General features: G+C 45.3%; 1 long non-coding RNA gene across 1 annotated transcript in view; it reads left to right on the forward strand.

Moving 5' to 3' along the window:
• The window catches only part of LOC135055069 (uncharacterized), a 159,786-nt gene that overhangs the window by 90,783 nt on the left and 43,936 nt on the right, over positions 1-25,067 (forward strand). The window contains exon 3 of the long non-coding RNA XR_010243637.1: positions 12,271-12,323. This is a non-coding gene — a long non-coding RNA (uncharacterized LOC135055069). The remainder of the gene's footprint in view (positions 1-12,270; positions 12,324-25,067) is intronic.

The following is a 25,067-nucleotide window of genomic DNA, read 5'->3' on the forward strand; positions in this document are numbered from 1 at the left end:
TTGAGTAATAAACTAAGTAATCATTCCTAGGAATCTTCTGACGTCGTCTTTGTTGTTAGGACGTTCCATGTTCACTATGGCTGATATTTTCCTTGGGTCTGGTTTTACACCTTGATCCGAGACCACGTCGCCCATAAAGGTAAGTGTATTCACGCCAAATTCACATTTGTCCTTGGTTAGCTTTAGATTCCCTTTCTTGACAAGTTCCATTACTTGTCTCAATCTAGAATCATGTTCTTCCTTTGTAGATCCCCAGACAATGTCATCCATCATTGTTTCAACACCTGGAATATGTTAAAAAATCATGTGTATCTTTTTGTGATATACTTCTGGAGCAGACAATATTCCATATGGTAATCGAAGAAATCTGTATCTACCTTCTGGTGTATTAAATGTACAAAGCTTTGAGCTGGCCTCATCTAGCTTCATTTGCCAGAATCCTGATGATGCGTCCAATTTACTGAACCATTTTGCTCCCGCAAATTGCGACATGATTTCATCTCTGGTTGGTAGTTTGAAATGTTCTCGTTTAATAGCTTTGTTTAAATCTCTGGAGTCTACACATATTCTGAGTTGTCCATTTTTCTTTTCAACAATTACTAAGGAGCTTACCCATTCAGTAGGCTCATCAACTTGTATTACACCCAAGGCTTCCATGCGATTTAACTCTTGTTTCAGTTTTTCTCTCAGCGCAAACGGCACTTTTCTACAGGGGTGTATCACTGAAGAAACTTGCGTGTCTATATTTATTTTATGCTCTCCAGGCAAACAACCTAGACCTTCAAACAAGTCTCTGTATTCTGTAAACATCGATTTGCAGTCATCTTCTACTTGTGATGTCACCATAAAAACTTTCTTTAGCAAGCTTAGTTTCTCACAGGAACTTAATCCAAGAATCGGTTGCACATTTTTATCCACAATCAGTAGAGATGTTTTAAACTGTTGTCCCTTATATTTCAGTGTCACTAAGCATGTACTTTTCACAGGAATTTCCTCCCCAGTGTACCCTGTAACTTTCACTTTGGCTGGATGAATTTTAGGTTTTACTCTAAAAGTCTTATAGTCTTGAAACAATATTAAATTCACCTGCGCGCCAGTATCAAGCTTAAAGGGAATGACAATCTAGTTCACAGTTAAAGGGACAATCCATTCTTTCTTATCTGCACTGCAAAGTTCAATGCAATCCACAAAGAATTCCTCTGTTTATCTAACAGCATGCACTTTGATTGTTTCACCTTTCATTTAACAGCATTTGGCAAAGTGATTAAGTCTACCACATTTCATGCAGGTTTTACCATAAGCAGGGCACATTTTAGGATTGTGAGCATTTCCACATCTACTACACATTTCCTTGTTAGACTGCTTCATTCTTGAGAATGGAGGTTTGCTTGGCTCTGTTTTCTGCACCACATGTACGTGCTGTACATCAGCTTCCTTGTGTAACTTTTTGGCTTGAAATCTAGTTATTTCTGCAGATCTGCACATAGTCACTGCCTTTTCTAGTGTTAGGTCTTGCTCTCTCAGCAGTCTCGAGTCCATTATCAGGTATTCCACAGACAATACGATCTCTAATCAGTGAATCCTTTAAATCACCAAACTCACAGGTTTTACTGAGTGATTGCAGCTCTGTAACATACTGATCAAATCCATCTACAGACTTCTGATCACATGTGAAAAACTTATATCTTTCATATGTCACGTTTTTCCTTGGCACAAAGTAATCTTCAAACTTTTGCATTATAGAAGATAGCACCATATTCTGCCCCTCAGCAAACTGAAAACTATTATAAATGTCCAGCACATCCTCTCCTATCACATGGAGGAAAATGGATGCCTTAGTTTTGTCAGCCTCTGTATGAGCTCCACATGCAGCAAGATATATATTAAACCTTTGCTTAAATCTTTTCCAGTTTTCAGACAAGTTACCAGACATCAGCATGCCGTTGGAGGAGCTAGTTTATCCATGGTTACTCACTGTTTGAAGAGAGGAGCACATGGCAGGCTTTGCAGACACTGAGTATCACAGCCTGACAGACTTCTGCAAGATTCTTTCACACTCTGAGAGCACTAGCAGTCCAAGTTAAACTTCTTCTGACACCATGTTTTGTTCATATGTTTGTAAATCCAGTCATAATGACACAGAGACATGTGAGTTCACTGCTCTGCTGTTTATTCCATCACCAACTCCAGGCACACTGCACAATGTACTACCCACTTCCCAGCATCCCCCTGGTCCCAGGGACCATCACTGAAGATTCAGGCTTACACATATTACTAAGGGAGTGTCTACAAATATTAAGCATTCTAATACACTAACATCACAGTCAGTATTACAGCATACCTCCCAACATGACCCTCTCCATGAGGGACAAAAGGATCTGCTTCTGGACTTTTCTCTTAATTTATGATTGCTGGCACCTGTTTTGAATAGGTTCATGGATAAGAAAGGTGTTTCAGCACAGGTGATGGCAATCATACATTCAGGGGAAAGTCCAGGAGCAGAGCATTCTGTCCCTCCTGGAGAGGGTCATGTTGGGAGGTATGTTACAGGCAGTAGCATACATGTACTCACAGCATAGCAGACTCTTTATAGGATCCAGTGGTCCCTAGTCTAACCCACACAACCCAGCCTACCACTCGGGTAGCTACGGTATTCCACCATCAAGAGCAAGGTGACTCTGCCCTAGAAACCCTTATTGGAGGAAATCCCAGGTGCTACTGATCACACAGCTGGGAGTCTGCTACTGCTTCCAAAACCTGGTCTGGATCCTCCACATTACTTTCACATGGAAAAATGCTGTCTCTGCCACACTACAGGCACACTCAGTCACATGTACAATGCAGAAGTTATTACATATAAACAATGAGACTGCACTGGACTAGTAAAACTACATATAAATATGTATGAGTATAGATATAACAATGCACCGTAACTACTGGATGTATATCACAGAATACCTGAACTAAATATTCAGATAGCAGTACACTTGTTCTTAACTAATACTGTCTAAAATGACATGTAGAATACTTAAGTGCCTGTAAATGCACAGCGCTGATGAGACAGGCGGCTTTAGAGAGGAGACAGAGCCTAGCAGTCCCGGAGATCAGCCCAGCTAGTAATGAAGATGGCACCAAAATCTCCGTCAGGCAGTGAGGGAGAGTGAAATGCAGCTCCAGGGCGGGAACACCAGCAGTAGATGGCGCCTGGAGCTGGGGGAGGGGCTACAGGTCAGCGCCTTAACCCCTATGCTGGTCCTCACCACTGGGTACTGTGAAGCCTATATCAAACGGATTACAGTAAATCCGACTTGTGCTCCCTTGCCCTGGTGGATATAGTGGGGTCCCTGTGCAGTACAGTGTCCACGCCAGCGGCGCGGTCCATCTCCTGGGACCGCGACCAGACCGCGATAAACTGGCGGGTCCCACCTGGGGGACCTTCTTTCCTCCTCCCTGATGTGCAGCCACACGATGCTGGAGAGCATCAGCGGTGGTGTGCCTGATGACCGGTGCGTCTCCGCTGCAAGTACCCAGGAACCCGGCCGCGGGAGTATGAAGCGCTGCTGGGGAGGTGAGGGAGCCGCAGCACAGAATGTCAGACTGACATAAATAGTGCTGTGGTCCTTGAAGTCTGTCACGAACCGGTCTCTCACCTTTGCGGGTTCTGGGGTTCATCCGTTGCCAGTGCGGTTGCTCGCGGTGCTGTGCGCCCGTGTGGGGACACGGCGTGATCAATGGCACAGGTAATGCAGAGTCTGGGAACTGTGAGTGCGGGGACCAAATGGCCTAAGGCACTGCGGTGTGTCTGCTGTATAGGAGGTGGCCATGTTGGAGACCAAATAGCTAATACTGAGCACTTGTGAAAACACCTGTGGGCAGGTGTAAGCCAATCCCGTGCTTGTGCTGCCTTTAAGTAGGCTGGGATTATGTCACTCTGGGCCAGTGCTTTGTTGTATCAAAGCTGTGCTCTAGCTCTGAACTCTCTCCGTGCATTCCTGTGTGATTCCCGTGGTCCAGATATCGCCTCCGTTCCCAGAGGTCCGTTTTGCAGCCTTCACTGCCAAAGATCTACCGGCTCTCCATTGTGCTATCAGTCAATTGCACACCTATTGGAAATACTTGGATTCCCAGTGTCCTGCATGAGGTTACCCTGTCTGTCTGCCTATCATACAAAGTCTGGAGGATTCCAATTCCCTCAGCTGTTCGTTTGTTCAACTCTGCATTTAACCCATTCATCACCTTGCCATCTACTACAGTTTCACAGTGATCTCCGGAACCCGCAAGTAACCCAATTCAGTACTTTTTCTATGTTGTCATTACAAGGATAATTCTTCACAGTCTCTCAGTTAACTCTTAAAACTCCATTGCAAATTCTTACAGTTAATTCTCCATGTCTGCATTAACCAGTTAAACACAATCTGCAGTTCAGCATCAAAGCCTGTTTATATTTGGACAATTCAACATTTATTCTTCAGCTTGTTTTTGCATATGTTTCCATGAACATTTCTTTTATTTATTTCTGAGTTTTCTCTTGCATATTATTTCTGTCATTCCTGCAATACTTCAGTATAATGATGATTAACAACTAGTCATTTAACTCCTTACCGAATTGTTACTTTAATAAATATATGAAACGGAACTTCCTTCGTCCTCCCTGTTTTCTTCATACCCCAGCACCTACACCTGAGGTTGGTTCCAGGTTAACGGATTCACAAAAACACCCGGACCTGACAGTAAGCACTGGCCACATGGATCCGTCAAGTGACCAATTCGCAGGAGGCGGTGCTACGTCAAATATCCTTTCCCGTCTGGAAAACCAGGAGTCTATACAGACACAAATAGTGCAGTTTATGCAAACTATGGCAGACCGTTTAGAGACTCTTCATACAGCAATTAAAACGTCTCAAGTCCAGATTCCAACTCCGGTTGTCCCAGTTACCACTACAGCTTCTCCTGTGATGCTGCCTACGTCCCGCTTGCAGTTACCCTCTCCGAGTAAGTTTGACGGAACTCCAAAACTTTGCAGGGGATTCCTGAATCAATGCGAGATCCAGTTCGAACTGATGTCCGCCAGTTTCCCATCAGCTCGTTCTAAGGTCGCATATATTATTGCCCTCCTCTCCGGTCAGGCTCTGGAGTGGGCATCACCATTATGGGAGAGAGGTGATCCTATCCTCTCTAATTACAAAGAGTTTGTATCTTCTTTCCGGAGAATCTTTGACGAACCCGGCAGGACCACCTCAGCATCTTTGGAGATTCTCCGTCTACGTCAAGGTTTACGTCCTGTCAATCAATACATTGTTCAGTTTCGCACGTTGTCTTCAGAGTTAAACTGGAATGAGGAGGCCCTGATCGCCGCGTTTTGGAATGGACTTTCTGAGAGAATCAAGGACGATTTAACTATCCGGGATGTGCCAACTAAACTGGATGAATTGATTTCTCTCTGTAACAAACTTGACCTACGCTACAGGGAGCGATGTTTAGAGAAATCCAGGGCAGAGCGATCCAGTCCACGTTATCATCCTAGGCCTCGACAAGATTCTTCATCACAGTCTCCGGTAACGACAGACGAACCTATGCAGATTGGGCGCTCTCGCCTCACAGAAGAGGAACGACTTCGTCGTCGACAGGGTAACCTCTGCATGTACTGTGGGTCCTCTGAACACTTAGTTAAATTCTGCAAACTCCGACCGGGAAACTCTCGCTCCTAGCTTATTCAAGAGAGGTTAAGCTAGGAGTTACTCTAGAATCACGTTCTGGGGAAGAGCCGACTTTGTCTATTCAATTAGAAATTCCAAGTTCTACAGTGAAAGTTTCAGCTCTCCTAGATTCTGGGGCAGCCGAGAACTTCATCTCCTCAGCCTTTGTCATGCGGTCTAAAGTTCAAACCATGCCTCTGGAAGCAGCAGTTGCCGTTACAGCAGTGGATGGAAGTCGAATTCCAGATGGTATAATTACTCATCGAACCGTATGTCTCAAGATGAAAGTTGGTGTGCTCCATTCCGAATACCTCTCCTTCTACGTGATTCCCAAAGCCTCTCAAGATGTGATACTTGGTTTACCTTGGCTGCAGAAACATAACCCTCAACTTAATTGGCAAACCATGGAAGTCCTTTCATGGGGTAAATCTTGTACCAAGGACTGTTTAGCCTCAATTGTACCTCTCCGGTCAATCAGCCTTCCCGACCTACCTCCGGTGTATCAATCCTTTGCGGATGTTTTCAGTAAACAAGCAGCAGACTCTCTACCTCCTCATCGCGAATGGGACTGCCCAATTGTCCTGGTTCCGGGTAAAACACCTCCTAGGGGACGAATTTATCCGCTATCCATCCCAGAGACGCAAGCTATGTCTGATTATATACAAGAAAATCTAACCAAAGGATTTATCAGACCATCTTCTTCACCTGCAGGAGCCGGATTCTTTTTCGTTAAGAAGAAGGACGGTGGGTTACGACTTACGACCATGCATAGATTACCGTGGACTCAATGAGATCACTGTGAAAAACAAGTATCCATTACCCTTAATTCCAGAATTATTTGACCGGGTAAAAGGAGCTACTGTGTTTACAAAACTGGATCTCCGAGGGGCCTACAATTTAATCCGCATCCGAGAAGGGGACGAGTGGAAAACTGCTTTTAATACCCGGGATGGGCATTACGAATACCTTGTAATGCCTTTCGGTCTTTGTAATGCACCTGCAGTTTTTCAAAGCTATGTGAATGAACTTTTTCGTGATCTTCTCTACAAGTGTCTAGTAGTGTACCTGGATGATATCCTAATATTCTCTAGGGATATAAAGTCTCACCGTCACCAAGTTAAAGAGGTACTGACACGTCTGAGGAAAAATCAACTTTATTGTAAGTTAGAGAAGTGCACTTTTGAAGTATCTTCCATACCGTTCCTTGGTTACATCATTTCTGGATCAGAGCTATGTATGGATCCCGGTAAGGTACAAGCTATCCGAGATTGGTCCACTCCTACAACTCTCAAGGGGATTCAGCGATTTCTCGGCTTTGCTAATTTCTATAGGAGATTCATTAAGAATTATTCTACGTTAGCTGCTCCCATCACAGCCCTAACTCGTAAGGGAGCAAATCCTACGAACTGGTCTTCAGAAGCAATCAAAGCCTTCTCTGATTTAAAGCAAGCCTTTGTGTCAGCCCCCATTCTTCGACAGCCTGATCTGAATCGTCCCTTTCTACTAGAGGTGGATGCATCTACAGAAGCAGTAGGAGCTGTGTTGTCACAAGTCTTTGAAGATAAAAAGGTCCATCCCTGCGGATATTTCTCCCGTAAGTTCCTCCCGGCAGAACGTAATTATGCAATCGGTGAGCAAGAGTTACTTGCCATCAAGTTGGCATTTGAGGAGTGGAGATACCTTCTAGAAGGAGCTCAACATCGCATTACAGTTTATACTGATCATAAGAATCTTCTGTATCTGCAGTCAGCTCAGTGTTTGAATCCACGACAAGCTCGATGGGCGCTTTTCTTCTCACGATTTGATTTCAAACTCACCTATCGTCCAGGGTCTCAGAACAAAAAGGCAGATGCCCTTTCCCGGTCCTTTGCTTCTTCTGAATTAAATGATGCTACCACGAATCAAGCCATTGTGAATCCTAGGTCCTTTTTAATGACTCGAACCTCTCCAGTTCCTCCGCCTGGCAAGACCTTTGTCGCCACAAGTCTTCGAAAACGGCTGCTTACCTGGGCTCACTCCTCTTCCTTCATGGGTCATCCTGGGGTTCTAAAGACTCTCAAGTTTATTCAACAGTCTTATTGGTGGCCACGTCTCAAAGCCGATGTCCAAGAGTTTATAGCAGCATGTCCTAAATGTGCCCAACATAAGAGTCCAAGAAGTTCTCCACCAGGTTTGTTACATCCACTATCCATACCCAAACAACCATGGACTCATATCTCAATGGATTTCGTGACCGATCTACCTCCATCAAAAGGGCGAAATACCATTTGGGTGATAGTGGATCGATTTTCGAAAATGGCACATTTCATTCCATTAACTGGGTTACCATCAGCCCCTTTACTAGCCAGATTGTTCATCTCTGAAATCTTCAAGTTGCATGGCCTTCCTCGAGAAATTGTTTCTGATCGGGGAACACAGTTTGTGGCCAAGTTTTGGAGGTCGCTTTGTTCATCTTTAAATGTCAAGTTGAACTTTTCTTCTGCATATCATCCTCAGACAGATGGACAAACTGAGAGAGTCAACCAAGACCTTGAAACATTTCTCCGGCTATATATATCGTCCTCACAGGATGACTGGGTTGACTACCTTCCATTGGCAGAATTTGCTCATAATAATCTCTTCCATTCATCTTCAGAATCTACGCCCTTTTATATTAACTTCGGCTTTCATCCTCGTGTGCCAGAGTTTCATCCATTGCCAGCCCTAGAGGTCCCAGCGGCAGATCAAGAGCTTCAACGTCTATCTAGCATCTGGAGTTGTGTACGTAAGTCCTTGGTCAAAACTTCCGCTCGTTATAAATCTTTTGCAGATAGAAAACGTAAAGCTGTACCGAATTACAAAGTGGGAGACCAAGTTTGGATTTCTACGCGCAATCTCAAGTTCAAAGTTCCTTCTAAGAAATTTGCTCCCAGGTTTATTGGTCCATTTCCCATTGTAAAGGTACTCAACCCTGTGTCATACAAAGTCAAGCTGCCACCGTCTTTGAGAATTCCTAACGCCTTTCATACATCTTTACTGAAGCCTTTGATTCTCAATAAGTTCCGTACTACCCAGTCCAAATCTCCTAAAGTTCACTCTTTGCAGAATGAGGAATTTGAAGTTAAAGAGATTGTGGACTCACGTTCCCGATATGGACGTTTACAGTTTCTGGTCGACTGGAAGGGTTACGGCCCGGAGGAGAGATCCTGGGTTTTCTCTGAAGATGTTCATGCTCCAAGACTGGTACAGAAATACTTCTCCAAAAATCCTGACAAGGTTCAAAGGTGTTCGGAGACCACCCGTAGAAGAGGGGGTACTGTCACGAACCGGTCTCTCACCTTTGCGGGTTCTGGGGTTCATCCGTTGCCAGTGCGGTTGCTCGCGGTGCTGTGCGCCCGTGTGGGGACACGGCGTGATCAATGGCACAGGTAATGCAGAGTCTGGGAACTGTGAGTGCGGGGACCAAATGGCCTAAGGCACTGCGGTGTGTCTGCTGTATAGGAGGTGGCCATGTTGGAGACCAAATAGCTAATACTGAGCACTTGTGAAAACACCTGTGGGCAGGTGTAAGCCAATCCCGTGCTTGTGCTGCCTTTAAGTAGGCTGGGATTATGTCACTCTGGGCCAGTGCTTTGTTGTATCAAAGCTGTGCTCTAGCTCTGAACTCTCTCCGTGCATTCCTGTGTGATTCCCGTGGTCCAGATATCGCCTCCGTTCCCAGAGGTCCGTTTTGCAGCCTTCACTGCCAAAGATCTACCGGCTCTCCATTGTGCTATCAGTCAATTGCACACCTATTGGAAATACTTGGATTCCCAGTGTCCTGCATGAGGTTACCCTGTCTGTCTGCCTATCATACAAAGTCTGGAGGATTCCAATTCCCTCAGCTGTTCGTTTGTTCAACTCTGCATTTAACCCATTCATCACCTTGCCATCTACTACAGTTTCACAGTGATCTCCGGAACCCGCAAGTAACCCAATTCAGTACTTTTTCTATGTTGTCATTACAAGGATAATTCTTCACAGTCTCTCAGTTAACTCTTAAAACTCCATTGCAAATTCTTACAGTTAATTCTCCATGTCTGCATTAACCAGTTAAACACAATCTGCAGTTCAGCATCAAAGCCTGTTTATATTTGGACAATTCAACATTTATTCTTCAGCTTGTTTTTGCATATGTTTCCATGAACATTTCTTTTATTTATTTCTGAGTTTTCTCTTGCATATTATTTCTGTCATTCCTGCAATACTTCAGTATAATGATGATTAACAACTAGTCATTTAACTCCTTACCGAATTGTTACTTTAATAAATATATGAAACGGAACTTCCTTCGTCCTCCCTGTTTTCTTCATACCCCAGCACCTACACCTGAGGTTGGTTCCAGGTTAACGGATTCACAAAAACACCCGGACCTGACAAAGTCTTCTTAAAAAGCTCTTTTCAGGGCTGCCTAGCGCAGCCCCACCTGTTAGTGACCTGCACTGCAGGCACCAACTTACAAACTGAGCTCCAGTGCCTGGAGGCAGGGATATAGAGGAGGCGGTGCAGTGCATCCTGGGGACAGTCAAAGCTTTAGCCTGTTGGTGCCTCGGATCAAGATCCAACGCTACACCCCCCGATGTTATTCCCTGTGGAATACCAGTGTACTCCACTGCAGAAATAAGGAATGACAGCTTTAATCAGTAGATGTGGAATGATGCGATATGTATTTGAATAAGATGGCAGCCTTCTTGATTGATGTAAATAGAAGGCTTTTTACAAATAGTTTACTAGTGAAGGTGGGAAATGATAGCAGCAATATTCAACTATTATTTTGAATGTTCTATTATGAAAAGTTAGGGAAATCTGGTGGGCGGGCTTCAAGTTTAAAAATATATTTCACATTATGACACAGTGCCTCCAGTTCAAATTGGGCTAGACAGTGCCCTCAGTTCATATTATACCACAATGTCCCCACATTATGCCTCACAATGCCCTCAGTCCAATTTATGAAACACAGTGTTCTCACAACAGATTATGCTACACAATGCCCTATAGCTGTGGTTTCCAAACTTTATTAAATCACGGCACCCTAGAGTATCAGTATATTGTTTTCACGGCACCCATGTGATAAAAGTTTTTTTTTATTGATACATTTTGAAAACAATATTCAGTTAAGTAAACTGTACTTACCTATCATCCTGAGGGTCTGTTATGTGGTGGTGTGTACAGTTGTGCTTCTGATTGTCCACATGTTTTATGATTGGCAGCCACTAGCACTGGTTTTGCCTGTCACTTCGACTATAAATAATTTGATTCGGTCCTGGAACACCAATCCAAGGCACCCCTGCAAGAGCCTCATGGCACTACAGGGTGCCTAGGCATACAATTTTGGAACCACTGCCATAAAGGTTGCAGAAAGACATCAACAGAGACAATACACATGTTTATATGCATCAGACTCCTCATGCCTCTTATACACCAACAGACTTCTATATGTGTACCTTATATGCCATCAGAACCTCCAAGATGCCCCTTATGTGCCATTGGCACCCTTCAGATGCCCCTTATATGCCATTAGGCTCCACTTGCCCCTTATTTACCATCAGTCTCCTCCTTATGCCCCTTGTGCCATCAGAACCCTCCAGATGCCCTTTATGCTATCAGAGTTCTTGAGATGCTATTAGACTCTTTCACACACCCCTGTGTTCCATTACAGTCTGCTGCATGTCCGGTATATTCTGCCCATATATATTTGCCACTGAAGCCCTGAGCTGGCTTTCCTCACATGGTTACTCACTGGAAAGGATTTTGCCCATTTGTCTGCTTTCCAGACCCAGTACCACTGTGAGTGACCTCTACATGTTGTGCAGAGGTCCATGATGAGTCCGGCCACAAATCCTCCTTTTAGTTACCAGTGTAATGGCACAGCAATATAAGCACTGCCTAAAATATGGCAGAACCTAATAGGCCACTTTGCAGCTTCTCACAGGCCACATTGGCCAACAAGCCGCCATTTAAATAGGCCTGCTTTATATGTTGTACAAGTGGAAAGAGCGGGACTAGAAGAAGGTGAGAGTAAAATGATTTTAAATGCCTTTGGATGTAACTTGAATGGTGTTGCCAGCACCTTGGTGCTGTTGACTGTTAGATATCTCTGGTAGAGAATAATTATTCAGAACAGGTTTTCCCAAACTCCGCCTCTACAGCCCAGGTTTTAAGAATATCCATGCTTGAGTCCAGATAATTACATCAAATTGACTGAGGTACTTATTAAGTCATCTGTGCGTCCTTAAAACCTTGACTGTAAGACAGAGTTTGAGAAACTCTGATTTAGAAAAACCCATTATGGAAAATCTGTGCTATGTATATAAATATGGACAATTAAATGATTTGTGCCAAGTAGCAGACCCAACAAGATAAAATATTCCTATCAAGATGCTATATACCAGATATGATAAAGGTAGTTAGCACTCATCTCCCCTTATTCTGACTTACTTGTCAGTTGTAATCTTTTCGGCTTTAATTTGTAGTATAGAGAGGCAAATGGGCTCTCCAACCCAACCAGTAGCAGAGATAATTAAAGGAAACCATTATCTATATTTTTATTTTACAGGAAACAAGTCTCCAACAGCATTCAAGCACTCGAATGCAGGAAAAACATTTATGGTACGTTTCTTTAAAACATTACATTCACATTTAAGAATAACTATTCAGTAAAGCCAAAGTTCTTGCTACAACTACACTAGATACATACAATTAAAATGATAACATTTCAGTGAATTAATGTTCTAAATGTAAATATAACTTTTCACAAGGCCAGTGTTTATTGTTGGTGCACATACTGTATGTTGGGAACTTTGGTGTTTGGGTGTGAATTAAGTGGAGGAGGTTTCTTTAATTGATTTCCAATTGAAGTCTGGTTTCCTTTGCCACTGTCTAATTATTGAACTCTGACTAAAAGGATCTTCTATACACATATGATCCAGTGGTCAGGGTTAATCTAAATTTAAACTGAGTCACTTTAGTACAGAAGTGGTGGTCATTTTCTCACCCCTATCTGTTGCTCCTGACTCCTGATCTGCTACCCAATAACTTGCTGGTGCAGTGTAGTGGGAGCGGCTAACAGTAGGCTAAGTTGGTTACTTGGGATCAGTACTGAAAACCGGCGGCCGCTTCCTGGTTACTTGTATTGGCTGTTTAACACTGTCCCACTTTATGCCAGTTGCAAATCCAGTGGGCACTAAAAATTCCCATCAGAGTCCCAAAGAAACAAGAGTCCATTATCATTATCAAGACATATATTAAAATAGACCATAATATGATGAGTCAGGTGCAGAATGACCTGTGATGTGGCTGACAAGATACCATGAGATGTTCCCCAGTAATATGTCCCTTTGTCCTGTAAGACACGTGTCTCCATGGCATCATTGGTATCACACCAACCACTGAAAATGTCACATATCAGCAAGCCGCAAAATAATAACAACATGCATTTTTCCAGGTTATAGAGCGATCTACCACTTTATTTAAACCTTTGTTAGCAAAGTGAAATGGTTGCCATCCGTGTTTTGGAATGTTAGCCTGAGAAAATATATCTTCATCTTCGTACACCTTTCAGGATGTATTTCTGCAAAACAGCTGGGAGTAGAAGGGGTGCCACGATTAGAGAGAGTACAAAATGCTTCATGCAAGATGAAATCATTAATTAATTGCATCTCTTAACGAGTTTGAAGCATACAGCCCAAGTTTATCTGCGCCTATTAATTTGATATTTCAGGAGGCTGTCACTTGAAATTAATTGCAACTAATTAAAAATGTTAAGACAATAGTACGAAAGTGCCTGGGAGACATTGAGACTCCGATGCCCTAGAACACTGCTTTATTATGCCTTTCATTCATGAGCAGAGGATACAACATGACCGGCCTTGACTGAAAACGCTACTTTAAAGCGTTTGTGCCACTTATATCTAAAATAGTGAAATATATATATTCAGAGTCAGCCATATGATAGTAAAACAACGTTGCGGCACTCAGGGTTAAGAAGAATTGATCAGACAATGGGGGTCATTCCGAGTTGTTCGCTCGTTACTTTTTTCTCGCAACGGAGCGATTAGTCGCTAATGCGCATGCGCAATGTCCGCAGTGCGACTGCGCCAAGTAAATTTGCTATGCAGTTAGGTTTTTACTCACGGCATTACGAGGTTTTTTCTTCGTTCTGGTGATCGTAATGTGATTGACAGGAAGTGGGTGTTTCTGGGCGGAAACTGGCCGTTTTATGGGTGTGTGCGAAAAAACGCTACCGTTTCTGGGAAAAACGCGGGAGTGGCTGGAGAAACGGAGGAGTGTCTGGGCGAACGCTGGGTGTGTTTGTGACGTCAAACCAGGAACGACAAGCACTGAACTGATCGCAGATGCCGAGTAAGTCTGGAGCTACTCAGAAACTGCTAAGAAGTGTCTATTCGCAATTCTGCTAATCTTTCGTTCGCAATTTTGATAAGCTAAGATTCACTCCCAGTAGGCGGCGGCTTAGCGTGTGCAAAGCTGCTAAAAGCAGCTTGCGAGCGAACAACTCGGAATGACCCCCAATGACCTAGCAACATTTCAATGTCTTCCACACAGTATACGTCTTACAAATAATGGTGTCATCATAACTAGTAAAAACATTAGATATTTGGTTATACATATGCTTTTACATGCATTGTATTTTAAAGTAACATACAGAAAAATAAAGTTTCTTGACAATACTGTTCCTTTAACATCTGCAAGATGATTTGCTTAACAGCTTTGTTTCTATTGATTTTTCCATTAATTTTATAAAACCAGACATATGGGTCATTGTGTTCTATTTCTGCCTCTTGATATTTGTTCTTATCAGTAGCTTATCAAAAGACATATTAGTTTCATTTTATATTCGGAAATATGCTTAGGACTTTAGGACACCATGTGTAGTGTACTCTGGGCAGATGTACATCACTACAACTTAATGGGAAGCGATCATAATAAATTATTTAAATAGTTACACCAAATATAAAATCCAGTCTAAAGAATGAAAGTTGTATTACCATGTATTACTTACAATGACCGCAAAAATTAAAAAAATGTGGACAAATTGTAAAGCATGATACCAGTGGTGTTACTGTGTGTGTAATATATAGCCTACAGTATATTTATACAGCAGCAACATAATTTATGTTACAGTGATGCACTTGGGTATCTTTTATTCTGCCACAGTAGTCTTTGCCCCCAATGGAGCTTAAAGCCTAATTTCCCTACTCCCCGATGTGTATCTATAAGGGATGCCACCAGGGCCGGTGCTAGGGTGTTCGGCGCCGTCCTGCAAACTATAAATTTGCGCCCTCCCATGCTTTACAAAGCAGTGACACGTATACACATAATGCTCCCTGTAGTAGTGCCGCTTACACACGTAAGGCCCCCTGTACCAGTGACACTTACACATGTAACGCCCCCTGTACCAGTGACGCTTACACACGTCACGCCCCATGCACCAGTGACGCTTACACACAGGAGGCAGGACGCTTACAAACAGAAGGGCCCCCTGTACCAGTGACGCTTACACACGTAACGTCCCCTGTACCAGTGACGTTTACACATGTAACGTCCCCTGTACCAGTGACGCTTACACACGTAACGCCCCCTGTATCAGTGATGCTTACACACGTAACGCCCACTTTACCAATGACGTAACGCCTACACACGTAACGCCAGGTGAAGCACTGAAGCCTTTCTCTGCTCCAGAATATGGTGGTGCTTCAAATGGGGAGGGAGTCATGGTTGGGGGCCTTAGCTTCCAACTGCTGTATCTAGAACAGCACAACTCCTCGCCTTGGGACCTGGCTGCTTGTAAACTGGTGGTGCTTGAACGCTTGGAACCTCCTCCCCTTCCCCCAGGTGCCGCCAGCGGGCCCGGGAGAGCGGGTAGAAGACAGGAGGGAGAGCCGCAGCTAGGCTGCCTCCAGTGTGGCTGCAGGAGGCGGGGTAACACTGCGGCAGTTCCCTCATCATTTTGCGTTCGAGGCTGCCATGTACCCTGCATATGCGTCGGGTTGGCCCTGCACTACCTCCATCACCACTGCTGTTTTTTTTTAAAAAGGCAGAAACAACAGGGGAACACAGTCTTGCGTGCCCTCTCCCATCCTTGGATCCACTAGTGCACACATACATAGATTGTATAGGGGAACACTGACACACACACACACACACAGACCAGGAGCACACTGAAACACTGACAAATTGTATATAGGCACACTGACACACACTATATAGGTCCCAGGGGCACACTTACAAACACTGTTTGTAGGCACACTAACACACACACACGTTGTAGAGCTGGCAGCCATGCAGAGGCTCCAGCTCCCCCTCCTCACCTGATACTGCACGCCTCTGATTGTCTCCTTCCCCCTTTTCCCTGGCATTGCGGGAGGCTTAGGAGCCAGGAGGATACACAGCTGCGCTATCCAAGTGCAACCTGAGCGGCCGCTGCGCCGGCAGTATAGACAGTGAGTGACGGTCTCTCACTGTCTGAGATGCGTCTGGCGCTCTATGCGGCCCTGACCGCACGGCAGCATGTGGGAGCCGGAAAGGTAGGCAGCGGAGCAGCGGCAGCGCCCTTTCCGGATGCGGCGCCCCGGGCAAGAATCCTGCTTGCCCGCGGCAAGTGCCGCTGTCTGCAGGCGCAGCAGCAGGGGGACATCAGCTCAGTACAGGAATGCAGAGCAGGGAGAGCGCCTCTCCATTCCTGGCGCTTCCCTGCACTGCATCCCTTTGCTGAGTGGCTTGCGCCAGCTCTGGATGCCACACACCATGCACCATAGAACAAGGTCCAATTGGGCTGAGCCTGGCACTTTTTTTCCCATTTATCTCTTAAAAATGGCACCATGGGCTGGATGTAATGGCTCGGGAGACGGCTGGAGCTCCGAAACGACGGGTGAATTCGTACTTTTTTTTAAAACAGCAAACGTTTACAAACCAGATTTTGCTTCTCTGTATATTGGGGGTCCCCTAGCGCTATGTCTAGGTGCAGGGTGTGACATATATAGTGGTAGATGCTCAATTAGCTTAGTGATATCACTCGGATGCTTGCAAAGGAGGGGTATTTCTAAGGAAGAAAAAAAGCATTTTGTTTTCCCCAGCACCCTGAATGAAACCAGTTACCAGATTTAAATCCTACCCAATATTAGAATTCAGAGATCTTGGTTACATATATTTGCGCAAATGTATGAATAAGCCCCCAAGCCGCATCAAGGCCTCTCTGTATATTTGGGGTTCCTAGCACTATATCTAGGTGCAGGGTGCGGTACCCCAAAAATCAACATAAGCCAGAAAGCCCAGGGCAGCATACCAGTGAAAAAAACTATAGTGTTAATAAATTAGTGTTAGGAAGCCGAAGCTATATTCAGAAAGTGATATTAAAATAATAAGATGTAATTAAAATAAAGAAATAGTGTTAGTGATGAAATTAGTAAGTGAAAAGTGTTAATAGAATGTAAGGGTATGCCACACTAGAGCCATCCAGCTCAGCCAGTCCAGAGGCACCACACCCCACACCTCCATTACCCCAATCTGGGTCTATGATTAACCAGCAAAGAGCCACATGATAATGGCTCCTTACTTAATATATCTAAGCTAAGAGCTACCTACCTTGGAGCAAACCCATAGTGTTCCATATGGCATATCAGGACCTGCATCTCCTTCTAATGCAGGATCCTATCTGAGTGGACTGAAATAAAATACCAGCCGATCAGCTCCTCATTGCCATGGTACAGGCTGTGTTTGCAAAAAATTACAGTTAGGAGCTTGTTGACTGGTACTATATCGCCATCCAATGCTTAGTACATAGACCCTTTCAAAATGTCTACTAACCTCTTATACTAAGATAAGCATAAAATCCTGTCCCATTGTTCATATCTACTTCTGATTGACTGCCTCGGTGTAGTATACCTCCTCTCCCAGATAGGGCAACCTGCTCAAGCATTCACTGGGATGTATAGTATTTCAAGTTCTATTTTGAATTTATGGCACAGGTTGAAACTCGTTTTTACTATACCTTAAGAGCACATGTTGCTGTACTCTCTTGTACTATATGAACTATTAGTGTCACATACTGGTATGTAACAGTCCTTGAAAAGACTATTTATGAGCCATAAAGACCATTATGCAAGCAAGGTTTTTGTAATACCTAAAAGTGAAATAAGAGTAGACCCCATGGTGCCCGAAGCAACATATTGGTTTAGGCCCCTTGACACCAAAGTGGGTTATCTGGGCCTAGGTTGCATAAAGGATGATCGGACTATGTTGTTGATGCTGATTTTCTGCTGTAATCATGTTACCAGCAGATAAAGGGGGAGATGTACTAAGATTTGAAAAGAGTGGAGAAGTGAGCCAGTGGAGAAGTTACCCTTGGCAACCAATCAGCATTAAAGTAACATTTAAAATTTGCATACTATTAATTTATACAGAGCAGCTGATTAGTTGCCATGGGCAACTTCTTCACTGGCTCAGTTCTCCACTTGTTTTTACTGCTTAGTACATCTCCCCCTAAATCTAAACTGTAACCTGATCCTTAGCTGTTTTGGGTTGAACCCAGCAACATATGCTACCCTGCTATGTAACATAAGCAGTTAGAAAGAACCAGCCACAGTTACCAGTAATGAGGTGCTCCTTCAGATATATTTAACACCCACAAGTAAGAGGATTTAGGTGCCAGTGAATCAGAGCAAAACTGTGCCCTGGCCCACCACCGCCCCCCACCCCCAACACGAACATTTGACACCATGATGTCATAAAGAGGGGACAGGGCCACCAGGACCAAGGAGAAGCTGAGTGCCTGGAGAATCCTAAGGATGTCCCGGGTTGCTTCCTTTACTGCATGCCAAATACAGATGCAATGGGACAGCAACAGCGTATCCCTCTAGGCCAGGCATTCCCAACCATGGTCCTCAAGGCACAGTAACAGTGCAGGTTTTAGTGATATCCAGGCTTCAGCACACGTGACTTAATTAGTAGCTCAGTTATTTTGATTTAACCATCTGTGCTGCAGCCTGGATATCACTAAAACCTGCACTGTTGGTGTGCCTTGAGGACCGTGGTTGGGAATGCCTGCCCTAGGCCCTGCATTCTGGGTGGCGGCACCTCTTCCCCACTCCTAGTTACAGCCCTGTGGTGAATCATCCTGGTGACAGTAGCTGTACTAACCAATAACTGATGTGCAGTAGGCACGCAGATTCGAGCAGTGTCTGGCGGCCAAGTAACACTATTAGGAGTGGTCAGTAACAGGAGGCTAATGACAGTAAAAGAAAACCCCATGGCAAAGCGGTAAACTTCAGATAAAATGACAAGAGAAAAGACTTTTGCTTCTGAGCAAATCCTGCTTTACGAGCTATTCTAGAACTAGAAGGGTTAATTACAAAATGTCTTCAGTGCTCTGCAATCTGGGATGAGGACAGTCATAGACATTTCTCTTAATTCTCCTGCACTTAGATCATCTGTTGTCCATCTCATTACACAGAAGGTAAATATCCATCTTAAGTAAACATGATATTAATGAGTGCGCAGGAAAATGCTTCAGCCATTAATGAATGAAGCCATTAGAGGACAGGATTTTTGTTCTGTTGGCAGACTTGTTTGCTGTGAGTAGATAAAACACATGCTAAATAAATCACTGTCATAGATCTCTTCTAGTAACACCGTGTTTTGCAGCAACCTGGCTATTTAGTCAGTTATTGAGCACTGACGTGAGAGAGAGACACTAGTGAGTTCTAACAAGTGCTAAAAACATTTATCCAAAGAACCATGACATTCTCTATTTCAGTACAGTATATAGTAGGTGCCTCATTCACAGTTGCGCAGACGTTAATTTTTGTGTTGTGAATATACTCCTTTCCATATCTAAGCTTTCTTAGCTCTGGTGCAGGCATGTGGCACTACCCCAGGGCGCATCCCCAGAGATGCCTCTTATGGTGCACTTCTCCTTAGTGCACTGGCGAGCCGGTGTGGAGAACACTAAGATGATGCCCATCAGCAGCAGCACTGTCTAGCCACTACTTCTTGAATGCTGGTTGAACCCTGTAGCTAACTTATCATTATCAAGACATGGACGTATGCTGGAATTACATATTTGTTATTTCCTCTTGGACTGCAGAAACAGACTTCCCATGGATAAAGACGTAAGTAGGTAGTGGGAAGGTGTTTGTATTTCAATACATGTTTTATAGAAAATGCAATTTCTGCTGCGGGGTACACTGGGCTCCACAAGTCTGGACAATGGGGTGTAGAGTAGGATCTTGATCCGAGGCACTAACAGGCTCAAAGCTTTGACTGTTCCCAGAATGCACAGCGCCGCCTCCTCTATAACCCCGCCTCCCAGCACAGGAGCACAGTTTGTCAGTTGGTGCTGCAGTAAGCAGGCACTTAACAGAGGGGCTGCTCCAGGCAGCCCTAAGGAAAGCTTTTTATGAGGTAAAAAGTGAAGACTTCAAGGGCAGCAGCAGGGGTAAATGTCTTCTGACATTCTCTGCTGCAGCTCCAGCTCTCCCCAGCGGCGCTGTACACTCCCGAGCCCTGGTTGCCGGGTACCTACAGCGGAGGCTCCGGTTTACTACACGTTAGGCACACACAGCTGGGGCTCTCCAGGATCGCGTGGCCGCGTTTCGGGAGGTGGTAAGTGGGTCCCGCTCGTGGGACCCGGTCTTTATCGCGATCCGGCGCGGTCAGTAGGAGGCGGGCCGTGCGCGCTGGCGGTGGACACTGTGGATACAGGCGATCCCACTAGATCACCAGGGCATGGGCGCAGGTCAGGTTTTCTCTTAAAACCGATTTTAATATCGCCCACAGTACCCGGTGGTTTTGCCAGCAAGGGGGATAAGGCTTATACCTGAAGCCCCTCCCCCAGCCCCAGGGCGCCATTTCCAGCAAGTGTTCCCGCCCTGGAGCTGCATCTCTGTCTTTCCTCACTCCCTGTCAGTGTCTGCGGCGCCATTACTCCTCAGCTCACTGTTCCTGGGACTGCTTGGGCAAATCCTCCTATGTAAAGCCGCCTGGTTGTCAGCGCTGTGCCTTTACATGACACTTAAGTATTCTACCTGCCTTTTTAGTCAGTGTTAGTAAGAAAGAGTGCATTTAGTCAGGGGTTTATAGTACAATTACTCTGTGATATACATCCAGTTCTTACTGTGTAGTGTTATATCTATTGACTATATAGCTGTGTAAGCTAGTCCAGTGCAGTATTATTGTCTGTAATAACCTCTGCATTGTACAAACTGTCACTATTTGTGTGTGCATTGATAGCTGAGTGGTGTCCATCTCGTGTCTTTCACTCAACTTGCTATCCCTATATTCTATAACCTGAGGGGGCTTGGTGCGTCAGGTGTTATTTAATATAGGATTTTCACAAAGATATACTGTATTACATATTTCTCTGACGTCCTAGTGGATGCTGGGACTCCGTAAGGACCATGGGGATATAGCGGCTCCGCAGGAGACAGGGCACAATAATAAAAGCTTTAGGATCAGGTGGTGTGCACTGGCTCCTCCCCCTATGACCCTCCTCCAAGCCTCAGTTAGATTTTTGTGCCCGACGAGAAGGGTGCAATCTAGGTGGCTCTCCTGAGCTGCTTAGAATAAAAGTTTAAGTTAGGTTTTTTATTTTCAGTGAGTCCTGCTGGCAACAGGCTCACTGCTACGAGGGACTTAGGGGAGAGAAGTAAACTCACCTGCGTGCAGGATGGATTTGCTTCTTAGGCTACTGGACACCATTAGCTCCAGAGGGATCGAACACAGGCCCAGCCATGGAGTCCGGTCCCGGAGCCGTGCCGCCGACCCCCCTTGCAGATGCCGAAGTTGAAGAGGTCCAGAGGTCCAGAAACAGGCGGCAGAAGACTTTCAGTCTTCATAAGGTAGCGCACAGCACTGCAGCTGTGCGCCATTGTTGTCAGCACACTTCACCAACAGTCACCAACTGTCACTGAGGGTGCAGGGCGCTGGGGGGGGCGCCCTGGGCAGCAATGTATAATACCTTTTTATGGCTAAAATACATCACATATAGCCCTTGAGGCTATATGGATGTATTTAACCCCTGCCAGATCTCACAAACTCCGAGAGAAGAGCCCGCCGAAAAAGGGGCGGGGCCTATTCTCCTCAGCACACGGCGCCATTTTCCTGCTCAGCTCTGCTGTGAGGAAGGCTCCCAGGCTCTCCCCTGCACTGCACTACAGAAACAGGGTTAAAACAGAGAGGGGGGGCACTTATTTGGCGATATGATTACATATATAAAAATGCTATAAGGGAAAACACTTGTATAAGGGGTTGTCCCTGTATAATTATAGCGTTTTTGGTGTGTGCTGGCAAACTCTCCCTCTGTCTCCCCAAAGGGCTAGTGGGGTCCTGTCCTCTATCAGAGCATTCCCTGTGTGGGTGATGTGTGTCGGTACGTGTGTGTCGACATGTAGGAGGACGATGTTGGTGAGGAGGCGGAGCAAATTGCCTGTATTGGTGATGTCACTCTCTAGGGAGTCGACACTGGAATGGATGGCTTATTTAGGAATTACGTGATAATGTCAACACGCTGCAAGGTCGGTTGACGACATGAGACGGCCGGCAAACAAATTAGTACCTGTCCAGGCGTCTCAGACACCGTCAGGGGCTTGTAAAAACGCCCATTTACCTCAGTCGGTCGACACAGACACAGACACGGACACTGACTCCAGTGTCGACGGTGAAGAAACAAACGTATTTTCCTTTAGGGCCACACGTTTCATGTTAAGGGCAATGAAGGAGGTGTTACATATTTCTGATACTACAAGTACCACAAATAAGGGTATTATGTAGGGTGTGAATAAACTACTTGTAGTTTTTCCTGAATCAGATAAATTAAATGAAGTGTGTGATGATACGTGGGTTTCCTCCGATAGAAAATTATTGGCGGTATACCCTTTCCCGCCAGAAGTTAGGGCGAGTTGGGAAACACACCTTAGGGTGGATAAGGCGCTCACACGCTTATAAAAACAAGGGGCGTTACCGTCTCCAGATACGGCAGCCCTCAAGGAGCCAGCTGATAGGAAGCTGAAAAATATCCTAAAAGTATATACACACATACTGGTGTTATACTACGACCAGCAATCGCCTCAGCCTGGATGTGCAGCGCTGAGGGGGCTTGGTCGGATTTCCTGACTGAAAATATTGATACCCTTGACAGGGACAAGATTTTATTGACTATAGATGCATTTCTATATATGCGAGATGCGCAGAGGGATATTTGCATTCTGGCATCAAGAGTAAATGTGATGTCCATATCTGCCAGACGAAGACACGACAGTGGTCAGGTGATGCAGATTCCAGACGGCACATGGAAGTATTGCCGTATAAAGGGGCGGTCCATCGGACCTGGTGGCCATGGCAACAGCTGAAAAATCCACCTTTTGTTACCCCAAGTCACATCTCAGCAGAAAAGGACACAGTCTTTTCAGTCTCAGTCCTTTCGTCCCCATAAGGGCAGGCGGGCAAAAGGGCCAGTCATATCTGCCCAGGGGTAGAGGAAAGGGAAGAAGACTGCAGCAGGCAGCCCATTCCCAGGAACAGAAGCCCTCCACAGCTTCTGCCAAGTCCGCAGCATGACGCTGGGGCCGTACAAGCGGACTCAAGTGCGGTAGGGGGTCATCTCAAGAGTTTCAGCACGCAGGGGGCTCACTCACAAGTGGACTCCTGGATCCTACACGTAGTATCCCAGGTGTACATTGGAAATTCGAGACGTCTCCCCCTCACAAGTTCCTGAAGTCTGCTTTACCAACGTCTCCCTCCGACAGGGAGGCAGTATTGGGAACAATTCACAGGCTGTATTCCCAGCAGGTGATAATCAAAGTACCCCTTCTACAACAAGGGAAGGGGTATTATTCCACACTATATTGTGGTACTGAAGCCAGACGGCTCGGTGAGATCTGAAATATTTGAACACTTACATACAAGCGTTCAAATCAAGATGGAGTCACTCAGAGTAGTGATAGCGAACCAGGAAGAAGGGGACGATATGGTGTCACTGGATATCAGGGACGCTTACCTACATGTCCAAATTTGCCTTCTCACCAAGGGTACCTCAGGTTCGTGGTACAGAACTGTCACTATCAGTTCAGACGCTGCCGTTTGGATTGTCCACGGCACCCCGGGTCTTTACCAAGGTAATGGCCGAAATGATGATTCTTCTTAAAAGAAATATGGACGCTTTCCTGATAAGGGCAAGGTCCAGAGAACAGTTGGAGGTCAGAGTAGCACTATCTTAAGTAGTTCTACGACAGCACGAGTGGATTCTAAATATTCCAAAATCACAGTTTTTTCCGACGACACGTCTACTGTTCCTAGGGATGATTCTGGACACAGTCCAGAAAAGGATGTTTTCTCCCGGAGAAGAAAGCCAGGGAGTTATCCGAGCTAGTCAGGAACCTCCTAAAACCAGGAAAAGTATCAGTGCATCATTGCACAAGGATCCTGTGAAAAATGGTGGTTTCTTACAAAGCGATCCCATTCGGTAGATTTCATGCAAGAACCTTTCCGTGGGATCTGCTGGAAAAATGGTCCGGATCGCATCTTCAGATGCATCAGCGGATAACCCTGTCTCCAAGGACAAGGGTGTTTCTTCTGCGGTGGCTGCAGAGTGCTCATCTATGAAAGGGCCGCAGATTCGGCATTCAGGACTGGGTCCTGGTGACCACGGATGCCAGCCTGAGTGGCTGGGGAGCAGTCACACAAGGAAAAAATTTCCAGAGAGTGTGATCAAGTCTGGAGACTTCTCTCCACATAAATATACTGGAGCTAAGGGCAATTTACAATGCTCTAAGCTTAGCAAGACCTCTGCTTCAAGGTCAGCCGGTATTGATCCAGTGGGACAACATCACGGCAGTCGCCCACGTAAACAGACAGGGCGGCACAAGAAGCAGGAGGGAAATGGCAGAAACTACAAGGATTCTTCGCTGGGCGAAAAATCATGTGATAACACTCTCAGCAGTGTTCATTCCGGGAGTGGAAAACTGGGAAGCAGACTTCCTCAGCAGGCATGACCTCCACCCGGGAGAGTGGGGACTTCATCGGGAAGTCTTCCACATGATTGTAAACCGTTGGGAAAAACCAAAGGTGGACATGATGGCGTCCCGCCTGAACAAAAAACTAGACAGATATTGCGCCAGGTCAAGGGACCCTCAGGCAATAGCGGTGGACGCTCTGGTAACACTGTGGGTGTACCAGTCAGAGTATGTGTTCCCTCCTATGCCTCTCATACCAAAAGTACTGAGAATCATAAGAGGGAGATGAGTAAGAACGATACTCGTGGTTCCGGATTGGCCAAGAAGGACTTGGTACCCGAAACTTCAAGAGATGTTCACGGAAGACCCGTGGCCTCTACCTTTAAGA

Source organism: Pseudophryne corroboree, chromosome 3 (assembly GCF_028390025.1).
Source record: "Pseudophryne corroboree isolate aPseCor3 chromosome 3, aPseCor3.hap2, whole genome shotgun sequence".
Lineage (NCBI taxonomy): Eukaryota > Metazoa > Chordata > Amphibia > Anura > Myobatrachidae > Pseudophryne > Pseudophryne corroboree.